The sequence below is a fragment of the Mirounga leonina genome, unplaced genomic scaffold, assembly GCF_011800145.1.
Source record: "Mirounga leonina isolate KUSES-001 unplaced genomic scaffold, KU_Mleo_1.0 Mir_101664, whole genome shotgun sequence".
NCBI classification, from domain to species: domain Eukaryota; kingdom Metazoa; phylum Chordata; class Mammalia; order Carnivora; family Phocidae; genus Mirounga; species Mirounga leonina.
Window position 1 is genome coordinate 12,320,626 of NW_023270175.1, and position 6,100 is coordinate 12,326,725.

Genomic DNA, 6,100 nt, shown 5'->3' on the forward strand with positions numbered 1-6,100 from the left:
TGATGGGGATTTTAGAGCTGGTATCACCTATGCTTACTCAATAATAAAATCTTGAATTTGGAGAGGGTAGTTCATCTGGCTAGTATTCCAAAATAGTGGAGAGCAAGAAAGGAGACTTTTCTTAATTCAGGGTTTCTTACCTGACTGTTGTGTGTCTGCAAGACTTTCAGGTGATCCACCCAATTCAGGAATTGCCAGATAAATCCTTATTGCCAAATCGTTGGGAAAATATAATTAAATATAAAACTTCCTGCCAAGCCAATAAACTTCTTCATAAAACATAGACAAGAACGAAATGGTTTTATTACTGAATAAGCATTAAACGAGACTGCAACATGCATTGACAGGCAATCTGCTAAAGAGATTGTATAGACCAAAAAAAAAAAACCCTCTTACCCTTTCCTATACATGTTAACCCATATTGGTGTTCATATTCAAAGAGATGGCTCCTTGGCCCCCAGCAATGACATTCCTGGTATGCAAAACTGAAAGAGGCTTATTTAGCTTTGAAAAACGTTTACATGCATTTTAAAGAGGCTGAGCTAGCAATTATAATCTCATTTTCTGAAGGAAATTTTAAGAGACAAGTGGAGGCGGGGGAGAGGAAAGTTCTCTACTTTTTGCACTAGGGAATTTTTTAAAGTAATTTTTTTTAGATTTACCCTTACGCTGGCAAAGAGTAGTCAAGCTCACGATCCTAGAGGGCCTATTGTACCCTCTGTATAAATTACCCAGATAGGTTCTCACACACAGGAAGAAGAAAAGGCCTGTAGCTGGATCTAGAGTGTGAGGTGAACTCTGACTTTCAGGTGTAAAAACAAGACAACAAAATGGAGTCATTTATGCTAAGCCCCATGTCACCAAACCAAGACATAACTTAGTTGTAGTTTCAGTTCTCCCAGAAATGCAATCTTAAACCAGTCAATCAGGAATCACCTGACCAGCACTAGTTAAGTAATCTGACTGATAGAGCCCTGCCATCCCCTAAAGAAAAGTAACCTTGCAATGACCCGTCTGCTTTTTGCCTAGTATAACTTCCTTGTCCCTTCTCCCTTCTACCTATATAAGTCTTTCATTTTATATAGCTCATCAGAGCAATTGCTATCTGCAAAATTAGATACTGTGTGATTCAAATTGATTTTTGCTCAAATAAACTCTTAAAACGTTTAATATGCCTCAGTTTATCTTTTTTTAAAGTTTGTTCATTTTTTTTAAGTAATCTCTACACCCAATGTGGGGCTCAAACTCATGACCCCAAGATCAAGAGTCCCATGCTCTTCCCACTGAGCCAGCAAGACACCCCTCCTCAGTTTTTTTTTAGTATTAATGAATATTTTTTTATTGTTCAAGTAATACTTTAATTTTTTTTTGTTTTTTAAATTTAAATTCAATAATCCAAAGTATAGGGCACCTGGGTGGCTCAGTCGTTAAGTGTCTGCCTTTGGCTCAGGTCATGATCCCAGGGTCCTGGATCGAGCCCCGCATCGGGCTCCCTGCTCCGTGGGAAGCCTGCTTCTCCTTCCCCACTCCCCCTGCTTATGTTCCTTCTCTCGCTGTGTCTCTCTCTCTAATAAATAAAATCTTAAAAAAAAAATCCAAAGTATAGTACATCATTAGTTTTTGATATGATGTTCAATGATTCATTAGTTGCGTATAACTCAGTTTATCTTTTAACACAGCAAAGGGGCAATGCCCCATTATAAATGGTACATAAGGTCAGGGTTGGAGTAGCAAGAGGGATCTGATGCTGGGTTTGAAAGATTAGGGCTACAGCTACTTAGATACTTTTGGTTTATGGCCTCTAGAATCCAGGACAGGGCTCAGCCTGCAGATAGTTTGGGTCACAAAGCCTCAGCTACATTAAAGAAAAAGGAATTTGGGGGGCACCTGGGTGATTCAGTCGGTTGAGTGTCTGACTCTTGATCTCAGCTCAGGTCTTGATCTCAGGGTTGTGAGTTCAAGCCCCATGTTGGGCTCCACCGTGGAGCCTACTTAAAAACAAAAGTAATTTGGGCCTAGAAACAAGAAGATTAGAAGTTATAGAGAAATAGAGTTGTGTATAAAGGCATTATTGTTTTTTATAACCATACTGAAATTTACTCCTTTTACCCCAGTTAACAAAATATATCACAAGAAAAACTAAGCATGTTTGGGGCACCTGGTGGCTCAGTCGGTTAAGCATCTGCCTTCGGCTCAGGTCATGCCCTCAGGGCCCTGGGATGGAGCCCCACATTGGGCTCCCTGCTCAGCTTCTCCCTCTCCCTCTGCCCCTGCTCTTGTTCTCTCTCTCGCTGTCTCTCTCAAATAAATAAATAAAATCTTAACAACAACAACTAAGCATGTTTTAACAAAAACAACACTTCTGAAAGTAGAACACAATTTTCTTTTTCAGGAAATAATATTGCAAATGGTTGCTTCTGGGTCAATTTACCACAGAAGAGGAGCAAAGTTGTTAAAGCATAGCTATGCTCCACTGAGCCACTTTTCTGCACAACTGTAACGTACCTGAAAGCATTCCTAAGCTCAAGGTTTAAAACCATTTTAAGAGACAAAACTTTAAGTGTTTTATAGCCACCTCTGTAAGAGGTGCTTTCCTGCTCCAAATGGTCAAAGCTTAATTAGATGGTTGACAATATTTAAGTTTTTTTTTCCCCTCATCATATCTTCTGTTCAAAATACTATTATCATTGGTAATATGGTTTGTATCTTGTCTGATCTGGATGATCCAGTCCAAAAAGTAGGGTTAGAGAAGATCGACCCAACACTCATGGAGGAAGGGTTGGCCCTCTGGGTGCAGGCTACATACTTACTTCCCCTTCCCCTAGTTTTATAAACGGAGGACTCAAGAGTTCCTTGACTTTCAGTGAATTGGGGTAAAGAGTGTGAATTACAATGGTGAGAAGGGTGTGTACTTACAAGTGAACTATCCTGTTGAAGTGGTACAGGTCCTGGAGGAAAATATTTCATATAAGGTAGCATCTGAGCAATAATATGTCTATGGAGAAGGCGATGGAGAAGAAGTCATTGGTAGACCTGAAGCGTGGCTGTGAATCAATTGAGAAGTACTTGGCAATCTGGGAAGGATGTGGTATTTGAGGGCTTACTGGTGGTGGAGGTAAGAGTACAGTACAAAATGTTGCTCTGGAGGCATGGTATGATGAGAGTTCAATACCACTGGTTGACCCTGATATTCAGGGTGATGGTGAGCTCAGGCGTGGAGACAGGGGGTAGTGGTTCTCAAGCACCTGAATTTGAGTCATTCTGAATAGGGACAGTTACTAAGTTGCTATGTTTTCTTGCTGAAATACAAAGGTTTCCTGACTGCTGAAGGAAGTTGAGGTGAAGCTGTATACAATGAATTCCGCTGGAGGAGCACAAATATCTTCTTACGGCTGATTATATGGCTTGTGCAGTACGTTGGAAAGGAAGTGGTGGTATAATATGCTGCCTTGTTGGAATACAGTTCATATGATGCTTGTCTGGTAGCCTTATAAAATGATCAGAGATTTCATGTGGTGCTGGAACAATACGTAGGATGAACGTTTTCAAGTTAAGGACGGGCAGCAGGTTCTCCGGATCTCATATGGCGGTGGTTGATATGAGCATCTAAATCTCTTTGAGACAAGTATGTTCTCTTGCATCCTTGAACAGTGCTGCACATGAATAGAGAACCTTGTGCATGCTCCTCAATTCGGTGAACATATTTACTACAGCCTGGACACAACTTATCGCCTTTTTTTTCTTGTAAAATAGCACAGGCATAGCAAAAAGCATGCTTGCATGGAATCATTCGCCCATAGATTTTAATGGGTAATTCGCATTTGTCACAGAAATGAACTGGGGTGTCATCCTTTTCACCTAAGATGTTTATCTGAAAGTCCCAGAAAATCTCTTCACTAGATTTCTGCTCCTGTCTAAATGATCCGCCCCTATTAAAGTCGTACCGTTCTTCCACACTAAGATTGAGTCCTTCGGCGTTCTCCATGATTCAGCTCACAGGGCACGATGGGAACGGAAGTCAACCTCACTGACCCAGGGAGCGCATGCGCCCTACCCTGTTGAACCAGTGAGGCGGAAGTGCAAGAAGTTGCGGAAGTGCCGGAACGATGACCTCTTCTTATATACCCCCATTCCAGTGATGGAGTCAGGCAGGAAAAACAGGAAGTGTTTCAGAGCGGACTTTGGTTAGACTGCCCTTTTGTTTTTATGCTTCAAGAAAAAGTAGCCATTAACTGGAGAAAGAGACTAATCTGGAAGGGGGTGGGGGTGGGGGTGGGGAGAGAGCGGGTAGGCGCAGTAATACCCGAAGGCATAGACTTGAGGCAGGTGAGGCAGCTAGTGCACTCATAAAGGTTTTTTGAATAATGCAAGTGCTTTCCTTTTTTGGGTGAAAGCCCATCCATTATATGAAATGTTCAAATAGACACTGGATAGCTTCTTGTCGAGATGCTGTAGCTCTGGCTTCTCAAACTTTTTCTGCCGAAGTGCCCCTAATCGTAGAGAAAAGTAAATTTAACTGTGAGGGTGAGGGGGCAAAGTTCTAAGTACCGCTGGAAGCAAACTATTTCTTTGAATAGTTGTACGTTACCTTAAAATTATATGAAGATAACGTTTTTTTAAAATGTCGGTTTATTTTATTTTACTTTCTTTTACAATGTTGGTTCATTTTAATAAAAAAATATTGCTTTTAATTACTTAGTTAAATTACTTGAATTTCGGGCGCCTGGGTGGCTCAGTTGGTTAAGCGACTGCCTTCGGCTCAGGTCATGATCCCAGGGATCTGGGATCGAGTCCCACATCGGGCTCCCTGTTCGGCGGGAGCCTGCTTCTCCCTCTGACCCTCTCCTCTCTCATGCTGTTTCTCTCTAACTCCCTCTCTAATAAATAAATAAAATCTTTAAAAAAAAAAATTACTTGAATTTCTCCCTGCCCCTGAAGCCTTTGAGTAATAGTGATACCCCAGGAAGCTGTGCAGGATGTGTACCAAATGCTGTATGTAGCACGCTGGTATATGTCCCCTCAGTGTTGGGACACTAGTTTGTGATACACTGCACAGAGTAGCTTCTTCACAGAGTACAGGGTCATCCAGTAGGACTTAGAAATCCTTTTTATACAGAATCCTATATCATAGTATTTGTATATAAGAATATCTGTGAATGGGCGCCTGGGTGGCTCAGTCATTAAGTGTCTGCCTTCGGCTCAGGTCATGATCCTAGGGTCCTGGGATCGAGTCCCACATTGGGCTCCCTGCTCTGCAGGAAGCCTACTTCTCCCTCTCCCACTCCCCCTGCTTGTGCTCCTGCTCTCGCTATCTCTCTCTGTCAAATAAATAAATAAAATCTTTAAAAAAAAAAAAGAATATCTGTGAATAAAAGTTAAAGGTTGAAAGCCCCAACAAATTAGGAAGATGATTAGTCACGTTATAAAATGCCTTCCCATGTCCCCCAATTTCTAATTCTGGTTCTTTAAATATTACATCCTCCTGGCATATTTGATGTGCATTTGTAGAACATTAACAACTTGGAGCTGTGTATTCATCGTTCTTTTGCTGTTTTCACTTAAAAAAAAAATCACCTATGTGTATTTCTTTATACAAAATATGAGTTACTTTTGCATGTTTTTCACGTAGTAGGTATGGAATGACACTGTGACTTTCTTTAATCCCTTAACATTTTATTTCTGAGATACTTTGATGTTAAGGCATGTATTTTATTCCTTATCAGTACTGTATTCCATTGTCTGACTGTATTATAATTTAAATATTCCCCTACTGATGAATATTCGGGTTGTTCTTACGTTTTGCAATTATAAGTGCTGCTTTGAAATATTCTTATACATGCCTCTTGTACATGTTCCAAAATTTCTCTAGAGGATATGTATAGGATTGATGTACTGGATCATAGAGAATGAGCATATTCAACTTTTCCAAAGTGTTCATACTAATTTGCCAGTGGATTATAAAAGTTTTTGTTGTTCATCTTCACCAATATTTGTTATTAACACTCTCAATTTATTACAAATTTGGTGGTTGTAAAATTTATGTTTTTAAAAATTATTTATTTATTTAAGATTTTATTTATTTTATTTCAGAGAGAGAGCA

At 40.1% G+C, this 6,100-nt stretch overlaps 1 pseudogene; it reads right to left on the reverse strand.

Annotated features, from left to right (window-relative positions):
* Positions 1–2,684: 2,684 nt before the first annotated feature.
* On the reverse strand, positions 2,685–3,985 carry LOC118010958 (annotated as a pseudogene).
* Positions 3,986–6,100: the final 2,115 nt, after the last annotated feature.